Below are 17,187 nucleotides of genomic sequence, written 5' to 3' on the forward strand. Positions count from 1 at the left end.
GATTCGCATGTAATAAGCTTGTTATTCAAGATAGAGCAACGTTTTAAGGAACGGAAACACTGTTTCTCTGTGAATTCAGTTAGTTCCCACTAGCAGGCTCTTGTAATATGCGTACTTCTAAAGATTTATCAAAATTTGGTGTGCCGAATCTGACTAACATGGTGAATTCGGTTAGTTCCCAATAGGCCGCAGTAGTACTAGGTGGAATGTTCGGGATAAGGAAAAATTTTCACGAATGGAATCAAAATTTCTAGGCGAATTCAGTGAGTTCCCAATGGGACATGCTTGTATGAGTGTGCTTTTCAATATGTAACAACATTTTAAGGAACGGACTCTAAGTAACATGGTGAATTCAGTAGGTTCCCAATAGGATTCGCATGTAAAAACGTGTTATTCAAGATAGAGGGACGTTTTAAGGAACGGAAACACTGTTTCTCTGTGAATTCAGTTAGTTCCCAGTAGCAGGCTCTTGTAATATGCGTACTTCTAAAGATTTATCAAAATTTGGTGTGCTGAATCTGAGTAACATGGTGAATTCGGTTAGTTCCCAATAGGCCGCAGTAGTACTAAGTGGACTGTTCGGGATATAGAAAAATTTTCACGAATGGAATCAAAATTTCTAGGCGAATTCAGTGAGTTCCCAATGGGACATGCTTGTATGAGTGTGCTTTTCAATATGTAACAACATTTTAAGGAACGGACTCTAAGTAACACGGTGAATTCAGTAGGTTCCCAATAGGATTCGCATGTAAAAAGCTTGTTATTCAAGATAGAGCAACGTTTTAAGGAACGGAAACACTGTTTCTCTGTGAATTCAGTTAGTTCCCAGTAGCAGGCTCTTGTAATATGCGTACTTCTAAAGATTTATCAAAATTTGGTGGGCCGAATCTGACTAACATGGTGAATTCGGTTAGTTCCCAATAGGCCGCAGTAGTAATAAGTGGACTGTTCGGGATACAGAAAAATTTTCACGAATGGAATCAAAATTTCTAGGCGAATTCAGTGAGTTCCCAATGGGACATGCTTGTATGAGTGTGCTTTTCAATATGTAACAACATTTTAAGGAACGGACTCTAAGTAACATGGTGAAATCAGTAGGTTCCCAATACGATTCGCACGTAAAAAGCTTGTTATTCAAGATAGAGCAACGTTTTAAGGAACGGAAACACTGTTTCTCTGTGAATTCAGTTAGTTCCCAGTAGCAGGCTCTTGTAATATACGTACTTCTAAAGATTTATCAAAATTTGGTGTGCCGAATCTGAGTAACATGGTGAATTCGGTTAGTTCCCGATAGGCCGCAGTAGTACTAAGTGGACTGTTCGGGATATAGAAAAATTTTCACGAATGGAATCAAAATTTCTAGGCGAATTCAGTGATTTCCAAATGGGACATGCTTGTATGAGTGTGCTTTTCAATATGTAACAACATTTCAAGGAACGGACTCTAAGTAACATGGTGAATTCAGTAGGTTCCCAATAGGATTCGCATGTAAAAAGCTTGTTATTCAAGATAGAGCAACGTTTTAAGGAAAGGAAACCCTGATTCTCTGTGAATTCAGTTAGTTCCCAGTAGCAGGCTCTTGTAATATGCGTACTTCTAAAGATTTATCAAAATTTGGTGTGCCGAATCTGAGTAACATGGTGAATTCGGTTAGTTCCCAATAGGCCGCAGTAATAATAAGTGGACTGTTCGGGATATAGAAAAATTTTCACGAATGGAATAAAAATATCTAGGCGAATTCAGTGAGTTCCCAATGGGACATGCTTGTATGAGTGTGCTTTTCAATATGTAACAACATTTTACGGAACGGACTCTAAGTAACTTGGTGAATTCAGTAGGTTCCCAATAGGATTCGCATGTAATAAGCTTGTTTTTCAAGATAGAGCAACGTTTTAAGGAACGGAAACACTGTTTCTCTGTGAATTCAGTTAGTTCCCAGTAGCAGGCTCTTGTAATATGCGTACTTCTAAAGATTTATCATAATTTGGTGTGCCAAATCTGAGTAACATGATGAATTCGGTTAGTTCCCAATAGGCCGCAGTAGAAATAAGTGGACTGTTCGGGATAAAGAAAAATTTTCATGAATGGAATCAAAATTTCTAGGCGAATTCAGTGAGTTCCCAATGGGACATGCTTGTATGAGTGTGCTTTTCAATATGTAACAATATTTTAAGGAACGGACTCTAAGTAACATGGTGAATTCAGTAGGTTCCCAATAGGATTCGCATGTAAAAAGCTTGTTATTCAAGGTAGAGAAACGTTTAAGGAACGGAAACACTGTTTCTCTGTGAATTCAGTTAGTTCCCAGTAGCAGGCTCTTGTAATATGCGTACTTCTAAAGATTTATCAAAATTTGGTTTGCCGAATCTGAGTAACATGGTGAATTCAGTAAGTTCACAATAGGCCGCAGTAGTAATAAGTGGAGTGTTCAGGATACAGAAAAATTTTCACGAATGGAATCAAAATTTCTAGGCGAATTCAGTGAGTTCCCAATGGGACATGCTTGTATGAGTGTGCTTTTCAATATGTAACAACATTTTAAGGAACGGACTCTAAGTAACATGGTGAATTCAGTAGGTTCCCAATAGGATTCGCATGTAATAAGCTTGTTATTCAAGATAGAGCAACGTTTTAAGGAACGGAAACACTGTTTCTCTGTGAATTCAGTTAGTTCCCAGTAGCAGGCTCTTGTAATATGCGTACTTCTAAAGATTTATCAAAATTTGGTGTGCCGAATCTGAGTAACATGGTGAATTCGGTTAGTTCCCAATAGGCCGCAGTAGTACTAGGTGGAATGTTCGGGATAAGGAAAAATTTTCACGAATGGAATCAAAATTTCTAGGCGAATTCAGTGAGTTCCCAATGGGACATGCTTGTATGAGTGTGCTTTTCAATATGTAACAACATTTTAAGGAACGGACTCTAAGTAACATGGAGAATTCAGTAGGTTCCCAATAGGATTCGCATGTAAAAACGTGTTATTCAAGATAGAGGGACGTTTTAAGGAACGGAAACACTGTTTCTCTGTGAATTCAGTTAGTTCCCAGTAGCAGGCTCTTGTAATATGCGTACTTCTAAAGATTTATCAAAATTTGGTGTGCCGAATCTGAGTAACATGGTGAATTCGGTTAGTTCCCAATAGGCCGCAGTAGTACTAAGTGGACTGTTCGGGATATAGAAAAATTTTCACGAATGGAATCAACATTTCTAGGCGAATTCCGTGAGTTCCCAAAGGGACATGCTTGTATGAGTGTGCTTTTCAATATGTAACAACATTTTAAGGAACGGACTCTAAGTAACATGGTGAATTCAGAAGGTTCCCAATAGGATTCGCATGTAAAAAGCTTGTTATTCAAGATAGAGCAACGTTTTAAGGAACGGAAACACTGTTTCTCTGTGAATTCAGTTAGTTCCCAGTAGCAGGCTCTTGTAATATGCGTACTTCTAAAGATTTATCAAAATTTGGTGTGCCGAATCTGAGTAACATGGTGAATTCGGTTAGTTCCCAATAGGCCGCAGTAGTAATAAGTGGACTGTTCGGGATATAGAAAAATTTTCACGAATGGAATCAAAATTTCTAGGAGAATTCAGTGAGTTCACAATGGGACATGCTTGTATGAGTGTGCTTTTCAATATGTAACAACATTTTAAGGAACGGACTCTAAGTAACATGGTGAATTCAGTAGGTTCCCAGTAGGATTCGCATGTAATAAGCTTGTTATTCAAGATAGAGCAACGTTTTAAGGAACGGAAACACTGTTTCTCTGTGAATTCAGTTAGTTCCCAGTAGCAGGCTCTTGTAATATGCGTTCTTCTAAAGATTTATCAAAATTTGGTTTGCCGAACCTGAGTAACATGGTGAATTCGGTTAGTTCCCAATAGGCCGCAGTAGTAATAAGGGGAGTGTTCGGGATACAGAAAAATTTTCACGAATGGAATCAAAATTTCTAGGCGAATTCAGTGAGTTCCCAATGGGACATGCTTGTATGAGTGTGCTTTTCAATATGTAACAATATTTTAAGGAACGGACTCTAAGTAACATGGTGAATTCAGTAGGTTCCCAATAGGATTCGCATGTAAAAAGCTTGTTATTCAAGGTAGAGAAACGTTTAAGGAACGGAAACACTGTTTCTCTGTGAATTCAGTTAGTTCCCAGTAGCAGGCTCTTGTAATATGCGTACTTCTAAAGATTTATCAAAATTTGGTTTGCCGAATCTGAGTAACATGGTGAATTCGGTTAGTTCACAATAGGCCGCAGTAGTAATAAGTGGAGTGTTCAGGATACAGAAAAATTTTCACGAATGGAATCAAAATTTCTAGGCGAATTCAGTGAGTTCCCAATGGGACATGCTTGTATGAGTGTGCTTTTCAATATGTAACAACATTTTAAGGAACGGACTCTAAGTAACATGGTGAATTCAGTAGGTTCCCAATAGGATTCGCATGTAATAAGCTTGTTATTCAAGATAGAGCAACGTTTTAAGGAACGGAAACACTGTTTCTCTGTGAATTCAGTTAGTTCCCACTAGCAGGCTCTTGTAATATGCGTACTTCTAAAGATTTATCAAAATTTGGTGTGCCGAATCTGACTAACATGGTGAATTCGGTTAGTTCCCAATAGGCCGCAGTAGTACTAGGTGGAATGTTCGGGATAAGGAAAAATTTTCACGAATGGAATCAAAATTTCTAGGCGAATTCAGTGAGTTCCCAATGGGACATGCTTGTATGAGTGTGCTTTTCAATATGTAACAACATTTTAAGGAACGGACTCTAAGTAACATGGTGAATTCAGTAGGTTCCCAATAGGATTCGCATGTAAAAACGTGTTATTCAAGATAGAGGGACGTTTTAAGGAACGGAAACACTGTTTCTCTGTGAATTCAGTTAGTTCCCAGTAGCAGGCTCTTGTAATATGCGTACTTCTAAAGATTTATCAAAATTTGGTGTGCTGAATCTGAGTAACATGGTGAATTCGGTTAGTTCCCAATAGGCCGCAGTAGTACTAAGTGGACTGTTCGGGATATAGAAAAATTTTCACGAATGGAATCAAAATTTCTAGGCGAATTCAGTGAGTTCCCAATGGGACATGCTTGTATGAGTGTGCTTTTCAATATGTAACAACATTTTAAGGAACGGACTCTAAGTAACATGGTGAATTCAGTAGGTTCCCAATAGGATTCGCATGTAAAAAGCTTGTTATTCAAGATAGAGCAACGTTTTAAGGAACGGAAACACTGTTTCTCTGTGAATTCAGTTAGTTCCCAGTAGCAGGCTCTTGTAATATGCGTACTTCTAAAGATTTATCAAAATTTGGTGTGCCGAATCTGAGTAACATGGTGAATTCGGTTAGTTCCCAATAGGCCGCAGTAATAATAAGTGGACTGTTCGGGATATAGAAAAATTTTCACGAATGGAATCAAAATATCTAGGCGAATTCAGTGAGTTCCCAATGGGACATGCTTGTATGAGTGTGCTTTTCAATATGTAACAACATTTTAAGGAACGGACTCTAAGTAACTTGGTGAATTCAGTAGGTTCCCAATAGGATTCGCATGTGATAAGCTTGTTTTTCAAGATAGAGCAACGTTTTAAGGAACGGAAACACTGTTTCTCTGTGAATTCAGTTAGTTCCCAGTAGCAGGTTCTTGTAATATGCGTACTTCTAAAGATTTATCATAATTTGGTGTGCCAAATCTGAGTAACATGATGAATTCGGTTAGTTCCCAATAGGCCGCAGTAGAAATAAGTGGACTGTTCGGGATAAAGAAAAATTTTCATGAATGGAATCAAAATTTCTAGGCGAATTCAGTGAGTTCCCAATGGGACATGCTTGTATGAGTGTGCTTTTCAATATGTAACAACATTTTAAGGAACGGACTCTAAGTAACATGGTGAATTCAGTAGGTTCCCAGTAGGATTCGCATGTAATAAGCTTGTTATTCAAGATAGAGCAACGTTTTAAGGAACGGAAACACTGTTTCTCTGTGAATTCAGTTAGTTCCCAGTAGCAGGCTCTTGTAATATGCGTTCTTCTAAAGATTTATCAAAATTTGGTTTGCCGAATCTGTGTAACATGGTGAATTCGGTTAGTTCCCAATAGGCCGCAGTAGTAATAAGGGGAGTGTTCGGGATACAGAAAAATTTTCACGAATGGAATCAAAATTTCTAGGCGAATTCAGTGAGTTTCCAATGGGACATGCTTGTATGAGTGTGCTTTTCAATATGTAACAATATTTTAAGGAACGGACTCTAAGTAACATGGTGAATTCAATAGGTTCCCAATAGGATTCGCATGTAAAAAGCTTGTTATTCAAGGTAGAGAAACGTTTAAGGAACGGAAACACTGTTTCTCTGTGAATTCAGTTAGTTCCCAGTAGCAGGCTCTTGTAATATGCGTACTTCTAAAGATTTATCAAAATTTGGTTTGCCGAATCTGACTAACATGGTGAATTCGGTTAGTTCACAATAGGCCGCAGTAGTAATAAGTGGAGTGTTCAGGATAAAGAAAAATTTTCACGAATGGAATCAAAATTTCTAGGCGAATTCAGTGAGTTCCCAATGGGACATGCTTGTATGAGTGTGCTTTTCAATATGTAACAATATTTTAAGGAACGGACTCTAAGTAACATGGTGAATTCAGTAGGTTCCCAATAGGATTCGCATGTAAAAAGCTTGTTATTCAAGGTAGAGAAACGTTTAAGGAACGGAAACACTGTTTCTCTGTGAATTCAGTTAGTTCCCAGTAGCAGGCTCTTGTAATATGCGTACTTCTAAAGATTTATCAAAATTTGGTTTGCCGAATCTGAGTAACATGGTGAATTCGGTTAGTTCACAATAGGCCGCAGTAGTAATAAGTGGAGTGTTCAGGATACAGAAAAATTTTCACGAATGGAATCAAAATTTCTAGGCGAATTCAGTGAGTTCCCAATGGGACATGCTTGTATGAGTGTGCTTTTCAATATGTAACAACATTTTAAGGAACGGACTCTAAGTAACATGGTGAATTCAGTAGGTTCCCAATAGGATTCGCATGTAATAAGCTTGTTATTCAAGATAGAGCAACGTTTTAAGGAACGGAAACACTGTTTCTCTGTGAATTCAGTTAGTTCCCACTAGCAGGCTCTTGTAATATGCGTACTTCTAAAGATTTATCAAAATTTGGTGTGCCGAATCTGACTAACATGGTGAATTCGGTTAGTTCCCAATAGGCCGCAGTAGTACTAGGTGGAATGTTCGGGATAAGGAAAAATTTTCACGAATGGAATCAAAATTTCTAGGCGAATTCAGTGAGTTCCCAATGGGACATGCTTGTATGAGTGTGCTTTTCAATATGTAACAACATTTTAAGGAACGGACTCTAAGTAACATGGTGAATTCAGTAGGTTCCCAATAGGATTCGCATGTAAAAACGTGTTATTCAAGATAGAGGGACGTTTTAAGGAACGGAAACACTGTTTCTCTGTGAATTCAGTTAGTTCCCAGTAGCAGGCTCTTGTAATATGCGTACTTCTAAAGATTTATCAAAATTTGGTGTGCTGAATCTGAGTAACATGGTGAATTCGGTTAGTTCCCAATAGGCCGCAGTAGTACTAAGTGGACTGTTCGGGATATAGAAAAATTTTCACGAATGGAATCAAAATTTCTAGGCGAATTCAGTGAGTTCCCAATGGGACATGCTTGTATGAGTGTGCTTTTCAATATGTAACAACATTTTAAGGAACGGACTCTAAGTAACATGGTGAATTCAGTAGGTTCCCAATAGGATTCGCATGTAAAAAGCTTGTTATTCAAGATAGAGCAACGTTTTAAGGAACGGAAACACTGTTTCTCTGTGAATTCAGTTAGTTCCCAGTAGCAGGCTCTTGTAATATGCGTACTTCTAAAGATTTATCAAAATTTGGTGTGCCGAATCTGAGTAACATGGTGAATTCGGTTAGTTCCCAATAGGCCGCAGTAATAATAAGTGGACTGTTCGGGATATAGAAAAATTTTCACGAATGGAATGAAAATATCTAGGCGAATTCAGTGAGTTCCCAATGGGACATGCTTGTATGAGTGTGCTTTTCAATATGTAACAACATTTTAAGGAACGGACTCTAAGTAACTTGGTGAATTCAGTAGGTTCCCAATAGGATTCGCATGTGATAAGCTTGTTTTTCAAGATAGAGCAACGTTTTAAGGAACGGAAACACTGTTTCTCTGTGAATTCAGTTAGTTCCCAGTAGCAGGTTCTGGTAATATGCGTACTTCTAAAGATTTATCATAATTTGGTGTGCCAAATCTGAGTAACATGGTGAATTCGGTTAGTTCCCAATAGGCCGCAGTAGAAATAAGTGGACTGTTCGGGATAAAGAAAAATTTTCATGAATGGAATCAAAATTTCTAGGCGAATTCAGTGAGTTCCCAATGGGACATGCTTGTATGAGTGTGCTTTTCAATATGTAACAACATTTTAAGGAACGGACTCTAAGTAACTTGGTGAATTCAGTAGGTTCCCAATAGGATTCGCATGTGATAAGCTTGTTTTTCAAGATAGAGCAACGTTTTAAGGAACGGAAACACTGTTTCTCTGTGAATTCAGTTAGTTCCCAGTAGCAGGTTCTTGTAATATGCGTACTTCTAAAGATTTATCATAATTTGGTGTGCCAAATCTGAGTAACATGATGAATTCGGTTAGTTCCCAATAGGCCGCAGTAGAAATAAGTGGACTGTTCGGGATAAAGAAAAATTTTCATGAATGGAATCAAAATTTCTAGGCGAATTCAGTGAGTTCCCAATGGGACATGCTTGTATGAGTGTGCTTTTCAATATGTAACAACATTTTAAGGAACGGACTCTAAGTAACATGGTGAATTCAGTAGGTTCCCAGTAGGATTCGCATGTAATAAGCTTGTTATTCAAGATAGAGCAACGTTTTAAGGAACGGAAACACTGTTTCTCTGTGAATTCAGTTAGTTCCCAGTAGCAGGCTCTTGTAATATGCGTTCTTCTAAAGATTTATCAAAATTTGGTTTGCCGAATCTGTGTAACATGGTGAATTCGGTTAGTTCCCAATAGGCCGCAGTAGTAATAAGGGGAGTGTTCGGGATACAGAAAAATTTTCACGAATGGAATCAAAATTTCTAGGCGAATTCAGTGAGTTCCCAATGGGACATGCTTGTATGAGTGTGCTTTTCAATATGTAACAATATTTTAAGGAACGGACTCTAAGTAACATGGTGAATTCAGTAGGTTCCCAATAGGATTCGCATGTAAAAAGCTTGTTATTCAAGGTAGAGAAACGTTTAAGGAACGGAAACACTGTTTCTCTGTGAATTCAGTTAGTTCCCAGTAGCAGGCTCTTGTAATATGCGTACTTCTAAAGATTTATCAAAATTTGGTTTGCCGAATCTGAGTAACATGGTGAATTCGGTTAGTTCACAATAGGCCGCAGTAGTAATAAGTGGAGTGTTCAGGATACAGAAAAATTTTCACGAATGGAATCAAAATTTCTAGGCGAATTCAGTGAGTTCCCAATGGGACATGCTTGTATGAGTGTGCTTTTCAATATGTAACAACATTTTAAGGAACGGACTCTAAGTAACATGGTGAATTCAGTAGGTTCCCAATAGGATTCGCATGTAATAAGCTTGTTATTCAAGATAGAGCAACGTTTTAAGGAACGGAAACACTGTTTCTCTGTGAATTCAGTTAGTTCCCAGTAGCAGGCTCTTGTAATATGCGTACTTCTAAAGATTTATCAAAATTTGGTGTGCCGAATCTGAGTAACATGGTGAATTCGGTTAGTTCCCAATAGGCCGCAGTAGTACTAGGTGGAATGTTCGGGATAAGGAAAAATTTTCACGAATGGAATCAAAATTTCTAGGCGAATTCAGTGAGTTCCCAATGGGACATGCTTGTATGAGTGTGCTTTTCAATATGTAACAATATTTTAAGGAACGGACTCTAAGTAACATGGTGAATTCAGTAGGTTCCCAATAGGATTCGCATGTAAAAAGCTTGTTATTCAAGGTAGAGAAACGTTTTAAGGAACGGAAACACTGTTTCTCTGTGAATTCAGTTAGTTCCCAGTAGCAGGCTCTTGTAATATGCGTACTTCTAAAGATTTATCAAAATTTGGTGTGCCGAATCTGAGTAACATGGTGAATTCGGTTAGTTCCCAATAGGCCGCAGTAATAATAAGTGGACTGTTCGGGATATAGAAAAATTTTCACGAATGGAATCAAAATATCTAGGTGAATTCAGTGAGTTCCCAATGGGACATGCTTGTATGAGTGTGCTTTTCAATATGTAACAACATTTTAAGGAACGGACTCTAAGTAACTTGGTGAATTCAGTAGGTTCCCAATAGGATTCGCATGTGATAAGCTTGTTTTTCAAGATAGAGCAACGTTTTAAGGAACGGAAACACTGTTTCTCTGTGAATTCAGTTAGTTCCCAGTAGCAGGTTCTTGTAATATGCGTACTTCTAAAGATTTATCATAATTTGGTGTGCCAAATCTGAGTAACATGATGAATTCGGTTAGTTCCCAATAGGCCGCAGTAGAAATAAGTGGACTGTTCGGGATAAAGAAAAATTTTCATGAATGGAATCAAAATATCTAGGCGAATTCAGTGAGTTCCCAATGGGACATGCTTGTATGAGTGTGCTTTTCAATATGTAACAACATTTTAAGGAACGGACTCTAAGTAACATGGTGAATTCAGTAGGTTCCCAGTAGGATTCGCATGTAATAAGCTTGTTATTCAAGATAGAGCAACGTTTTAAGGAACGGAAACACTGTTTCTCTGTGAATTCAGTTAGTTCCCAGTAGCAGGCTCTTGTAATATGCGTTCTTCTAAAGATTTATCAAAATTTGGTTTGCCGAATCTGTGTAACATGGTGAATTCGGTTAGTTCCCAATAGGCCGCAGTAGTAATAAGGGGAGTGTTCGGGATACAGAAAAATTTTCACGAATGGAATCAAAATTTCTAGGCGAATTCAGTGAGTTCCCAATGGGACATGCTTGTATGAGTGTGCTTTTCAATATGTAACAATATTTTAAGGAACGGACTCTAAGTAACATGGTGAATTCAGTAGGTTCCCAATAGGATTCGCATGTAAAAAGCTTGTTATTCAAGGTAGAGAAACGTTTAAGGAACGGAAACACTGTTTCTCTGTGAATTCAGTTAGTTCCCAGTAGCAGGCTCTTGTAATATGCGTACTTCTAAAGATTTATCAAAATTTGGTTTGCCGAATCTGAGTAACATGGTGAATTCGGTTAGTTCACAATAGGCCGCAGTAGTAATAAGTGGAGTGTTCAGGATACAGAAAAATTTTCACGAATGGAATCAAAATTTCTAGGCGAATTCAGTGAGTTCCCAATGGGACATGCTTGTATGAGTGTGCTTTTCAATAAGTAACAACATTTTAAGGAACGGACTCTAAGTAACATGGTGAATTCAGTAGGTTCCCAATAGGATTCGCATGTAATAAGCTTGTTATTCAAGATAGAGCAACGTTTTAAGGAACGGAAACACTGTTTCTCTGTGAATTCAGTTAGTTCCCAGTAGCAGGCTCTTGTAATATGCGTACTTCTAAAGATTTATCAAAATTTGGTGTGCCGAATCTGAGTAACATGGTGAATTCGGTTAGTTCCCAATAGGCCGCAGTAGTACTAGGTGGAATGTTCGGGATAAGGAAAAATTTTCACGAATGGAATCAAAATTTCTAGGCGAATTCAGTGAGTTCCCAATGGGACATGCTTGTATGAGTGTGCTTTTCAATATGTAACAACATTTTAAGGAACGGACTCTAAGTAACATGGTGAATTCAGTAGGTTCCCAATAGGATTCGCATGTAAAAAGCTTGTTATTCAAGGTAGAGAAACGTTTAAGGAACGGAAACACTGTTTCTCTGTGAATTCAGTTAGTTCCCAGTAGCAGGCTCTTGTAATATGCGTACTTCTAAAGATTTATCAAAATTTGGTGTGCCGAATCTGAGTAACATGGTGAATTCGGTTAGTTCACAATAGGCCGCAGTAGTAATAAGTGGAGTGTTCAGGATACAGAAAAATTTTCACGAATGGAATCAAAATTTCTAGGCGAATTCAGTGAGTTCCCAATGGGACATGCTTGTATGAGTGTGCTTTTCAATATGTAACAACATTTTAAGGAACGGACTCTAAGTAACATGGTGAATTCAGTAGGTTCCCAATAGGATTCGCATGTAATAAGCTTGTTATTCAAGATAGAGCAACGTTTTAAGGAACGGAAACACTGTTTCTCTGTGAATTCAGTTAGTTCCCAGTAGCAGGCTCTTGTAATATGCGTACTTCTAAAGATTTATCAAAATTTGGTGTGCCGAATCTGAGTAACATGGTGAATTCGGTTAGTTCCCAATAGGCCGCAGTAGTACTAGGTGGAATGTTCGGATTAAGGAAAAATTTTCACGAATGGAATCAAAATTTCTAGGCGAATTCAGTGAGTTCCCAATGGGACATGCTTGTATGAGTGTGCTTTTCAATATGTAACAATATTTTAAGGAACGGACTCTAAGTAACATGGTGAATTCAGTAGGTTCCCAATAGGATTCGCATGTAAAAAGCTTGTTATTCAAGGTAGAGAAACGTTTAAGGAACGGAAACACTGTTTCTCTGTGAATTCAGTTAGTTCCCAGTAGCAGGCTCTTGTAATATGCGTACTTCTAAAGATTTATCAAAATTTGGTGTGCCGAATCTGAGTAACATGGTGAATTCGGTTAGTTCCCAATAGGCCGCAGTAGTACTAGGTGGAATGTTCGGGATAAGGAAAAATTTTCACGAATGGAATCAAAATTTCTAGGCGAATTCAGTGAGTTCTCAATGGGACATGCTTGTATGAGTGTGCTTTTCAATATGTAACAATATTTTAAGGAACGGACTCTAAGTAACATGGTGAATTCAGTAGGTTCCCAATAGGATTCGCATGTAAAAAGCTTGTTATTCAAGGTAGAGAAACGTTTAAGGAACGGAAACACTGTTTCTCTGTGAATTCAGTTAGTTCCCAGTAGCAGGCTCTTGTAATATGCGTACTTCTAAAGATTTATCAAAATTTGGTGTGCCGAATCTGAGTAACATGGTGAATTCGGTTAGTTCCCAATAGGCCGCAGTAGTACTAGGTGGAATGTTCGGGATAAGGAAAAATTTTCACGAATGGAATCAAAATTTCTAGGCGAATTCAGTGAGTTCTCAATGGGACATGCTTGTATGAGTGTGCTTTTCAATATGTAACAATATTTTAAGGAACGGACTCTAAGTAACATGGTGAATTCAGTAGGTTCCCAATAGGATTCGCATGTAAAAAGCTTGTTATTCAAGGTAGAGAAACGTTTAAGGAACGGAAACACTGTTTCTCTGTGAATTCAGTTAGTTCCCAGTAGCAGGCTCTTGTAATATGCGTACTTCTAAAGATTTATCAAAATTTGGTTTGCCGAATCTGAGTAACATGGTGAATTCGGTTAGTTCACAATAGGCCGTAGTAGTAATAAGTGGAGTGTTCAGGATACAGAAAAATTTTCACGAATGGAATCAAAATTTCTAGGCGAATTCAGTGAGTTCCCAATGGGACATGCTTGTATGAGTGTGCTTTTCAATATGTAACAACATTTTAAGGAACGGACTCTAAGTAACATGGTGAATTCAGTAGGTTCCCAATAGGATTCGCATGTAATAAGCTTGTTATTCAAGATAGAGCAACGTTTTAAGGAACGGAAACACTGTTTCTCTGTGAATTCAGTTAGTTCCCACTAGCAGGCTCTTGTAATATGCGTACTTCTATAGATTTATCAAAATTTGGTGTGCCGAATCTGACTAACATGGTGAATTCGGTTAGTTCCCAATAGGCCGCAGTAGTACTAGGTGGAATGTTCGGGATAAGGAAAAATTTTCACGAATGGAATCAAAATTTCTAGGCGAATTCAGTGAGTTCCCAATGGGACATGCTTGTATGAGTGTGCTTTTCAATATGTAACAACATTTTAAGGAACGGACTCTAAGTAACATGGTGAATTCAGTAGGTTCCCAATAGGATTCGCATGTAAAAACGTGTTATTCAAGATAGAGGGACGTTTTAAGGAACGGAAACACTGTTTCTCTGTGAATTCAGTTAGTTCCCAGTAGCAGGCTCTTGTAATATGCGTACTTCTAAAGATTTATCAAAATTTGGTGTGCTGAATCTGAGTAACATGGTGAATTCGGTTAGTTCCCAATAGGCCGCAGTAGTACTAAGTGGACTGTTCGGGATATAGAAAAATTTTCACGAATGGAATCAAAATTTCTAGGCGAATTCAGTGAGTTCCCAATGGGACATGCTTGTATGAGTGTGCTTTTCAATATGTAACAACATTTTAAGGAACGGACTCTAAGTAACATGGTGAATTCAGTAGGTTCCCAATAGGATTCGCATGTAAAAAGCTTGTTATTCAAGATAGAGCAACGTTTTAAGGAACGGAAACACTGTTTCTCTGTGAATTCAGTTAGTTCCCAGTAGCAGGCTCTTGTAATATGCGTACTTCTAAAGATTTATCAAAATTTGGTGTGCCGAATCTGAGTAACATGGTGAATTCGGTTAGTTCCCAATAGGCCGCAGTAATAATAAGTGGACTGTTCGGGATATAGAAAAATTTTCACGAATGGAATCAAAATATCTAGGCGAATTCAGTGAGTTCCCAATGGGACATGCTTGTATGAGTGTGCTTTTCAATATGTAACAACATTTTAAGGAACGGACTCTAAGTAACTTGGTGAATTCAGTAGGTTCCCAATAGGATTCGCATGTAATAAGCTTGTTTTTCAAGATAGAGCAACGTTTTAAGGAACGGAAACACTGTTTCTCTGTGAATTCAGTTAGTTCCCAGTAGCAGGTTCTTGTAATATGCGTACTTCTAAAGATTTATCATAATTTGGTGTGCCAAATCTGAGTAACATGATGAATTCGGTTAGTTCCCAATAGGCCGCAGTAGAAATAAGTGGACTGTTCGGGATAAAGAAAAATTTTCATGAATGGAATCAAAATTTCTAGGCGAATTCAGTTAGTTCCCAATGGGACATGCTTGTATGAGTGTGCTTTTCAATATGTAACAACATTTTAAGGAACGGACTCTAAGTAACATGGTGAATTCAGTAGGTTCCCAGTAGGATTCGCATGTAAAAAGCTTGTTATTCAAGATAGAGCAACGTTTTAAGGAACGGAAACACTGTTTCTCTGTGAATTCAGTTAGTTCCCAGTAGCAGGCTCTTGTAATATGCGTTCTTCTAAAGATTTATCAAAATTTGGTTTGCCGAATCTGTGTAACATGGTGAATTCGGTTAGTTCCCAATAGGCCGCAGTAGTAATAAGGGGAGTGTTCGGGATACAGAAAAATTTTCACGAATGGAATCAAAATTTCTAGGCGAATTCAGTGAGTTCCCAATGGGACATGCTTGTATGAGTGTGCTTTTCAATATGTAACAATATTTTAAGGAACGGACTCTAAGTAACATGGTGAATTCAGTAGGTTCCCAATAGGATTCGCATGTAAAAAGCTTGTTATTCAAGGTAGAGAAACGTTTAAGGAACGGAAACACTGTTTCTCTGTGAATTCAGTTAGTTCCCAGTAGCAGGCTCTTGTAATATGCGTACTTCTAAAGATTTATCAAAATTTGGTTTGCCGAATCTGAGTAACATGGTGAATTCGGTTAGTTCACAATAGGCCGCAGTAGTAATAAGTGGAGTGTTCAGGATACAGAAAAATTTTCACGAATGGAATCAAAATTTCTAGGCGAATTCAGTGAGTTCCCAATGGGACATGCTTGTATGAGTGTGCTTTTCAATAAGTAACAACATTTTAAGGAACGGACTCTAAGTAACATGGTGAATTCAGTAGGTTCCCAATAGGATTCGCATGTAATAAGCTTGTTATTCAAGATAGAGCAACGTTTTAAGGAACGGAAACACTGTTTCTCTGTGAATTCAGTTAGTTCCCAGTAGCAGGCTCTTGTAATATGCGTACTTCTAAAGATTTATCAAAATTTGGTGTGCCGAATCTGAGTAACATGGTGAATTCGGTTAGTTCCCAATAGGCCGCAGTAGTACTAGGTGGAATGTTCGGGATAAGGAAAAATTTTCACGAATGGAATCAAAATTTCTAGGCGAATTCAGTGAGTTCCCAATGGGACATGCTTGTATGAGTGTGCTTTTCAATATGTAACAACATTTTAAGGAACGGACTCTAAGTAACATGGTGAATTCAGTAGGTTCCCAATAGGATTCGCATGTAAAAACGTGTTATTCAAGATAGAGGGACGTTTTAAGGAACGGAAACACTGTTTCTCTGTGAATTCAGTTAGTTCCCAGTAGCAGGCTCTTGTAATATGCGTACTTCTAAAGATTTATCAAAATTTGGTGTGCCGAATCTGAGTAACATGGTGAATTCGGTTAGTTCCCAATAGGCCGCAGTAGTACTAAGTGGACTGTTCGGGATATAGAAAAATTTTCACGAATGGAATCAACATTTCTAGGCGAATTCAGTGAGTTCCCAAAGGGACATGCTTGTATGAGTGTGCTTTTCAATATGTAACAACATTTTAAGGAACGGACTCTAAGTAACATGGTGAATTCAGAAGGTTCCCAATAGGATTCGCATGTAAAAAGCTTGTTATTCAAGATAGAGCAACGTTTTAAGGAACGGAAACACTGTTTCTCTGTGAATTCAGTTAGTTCCCAGTAGCAGGCTCTTGTAATATGCGTACTTCTAAAGATTTATCAAAATTTGGTGTGCCGAATCTGAGTAACATGGTGAATTCGGTTAGTTCCCAATAGGCCGCAGTAGTAATAAGTGGACTGTTCGGGATATAGAAAAATTTTCACGAATGGAATCAAAATTTCTAGGCGAATTCAGTGAGTTCACAATGGGACATGCTTGTATGAGTGTGCTTTTCAATATGTAACAACATTTTAAGGAACGGACTCTAAGTAACATGGTGAATTCAGTAGGTTCCCAGTAGGATTCGCATGTAATAAGCTTGTTATTCAAGTTAGAGCAACGTTTTAAGGAACGGAAACACTGTTTCTCTGTGAATTCAGTTAGTTCCCAGTAGCAGGCTCTTGTAATATGCGTTCTTCTAAAGATTTATCAAAATTTGGTTTGCCGAATCTGAGTAACATGGTGAATTCGGTTAGTTCCCAATA

Source organism: Rattus norvegicus, chromosome 13, assembly GCF_021556685.1.
Source record: "Rattus norvegicus strain SHRSP/BbbUtx chromosome 13, alternate assembly SHRSP_T2T, whole genome shotgun sequence".
Classification (NCBI taxonomy): domain Eukaryota; kingdom Metazoa; phylum Chordata; class Mammalia; order Rodentia; family Muridae; genus Rattus; species Rattus norvegicus.